The sequence below is a fragment of the Coturnix japonica genome, unplaced genomic scaffold (genome assembly GCF_001577835.2).
Source record: "Coturnix japonica isolate 7356 unplaced genomic scaffold, Coturnix japonica 2.1 chrUnrandom545, whole genome shotgun sequence".
Classification (NCBI taxonomy): Eukaryota; Metazoa; Chordata; class Aves; order Galliformes; family Phasianidae; genus Coturnix; species Coturnix japonica.
Genome location: NW_015439926.1, coordinates 76,882 through 77,483, shown reverse-complemented (window position 1 = coordinate 77,483; position 602 = coordinate 76,882). Strand labels below are relative to the sequence as shown.

Below are 602 nucleotides of genomic sequence, written 5' to 3'. Positions count from 1 at the left end.
TGACCCCATAGGGACACTATGGGGACCCCCATTGAACCCTATGGGGTGGTTATGGGGGGGTCTGACCCTATAGGGACACTATGGGGACCCCATTGAACCCTATGGGGGGGGTCTGACCCTATAGGTACACTATGGGGACCCCACTGAACCCTATGGGGGGGGTCTGACCCTATAGGGACACTATGGGGACCCCTATGGGGGGGTCCAGCCCCACTCACGTCCTCGTTGGGGTCTCTGATGTCTCCTGGGTCCTTATGGGGTGTAATATGGGATTCTATATGGGGTTGGGGGGGGTCTTCGTCCTCCTCTTCCTCTTGGGGTTGGTAGAAGCACTGGGTGGGTTCATCGGGGTCCCATAGGGGGCAGGATCCTATAGGGGATAAAGGGGGGTTATATGGGGGGTTATGGGGTCTATAGGGTCCCTATAGGGTTATATGGGGGGTTATGGGGTCTATGGGATCCCTATAGGGTTATATGGGGGGTTATGGGGTCTATAGGGTCCCTATAGGGTTATATGGAGGGTTATGGGGTCTATGGGATCCCTATAGGGTTATATGAGGTGTGGGGGGGTCTATAGGATCCCTATAGGGTTATATGGGGGG

The 602-nt window shown here is 55.5% G+C and overlaps 1 long non-coding RNA gene across 1 annotated transcript in view; it reads right to left on the bottom strand.

Annotated features, from left to right (window-relative positions):
• The window catches only part of LOC107307323, a 4,199-nt gene extending 3,824 nt beyond the window's left edge, over nucleotides 1-375 (bottom strand). The window contains exon 1 of the long non-coding RNA XR_001552376.2: nucleotides 219-375. This is a non-coding gene — a long non-coding RNA (uncharacterized LOC107307323). The remainder of the gene's footprint in view (nucleotides 1-218) is intronic.
• Between the last annotated feature and the right edge of the window lie 227 nt (nucleotides 376-602).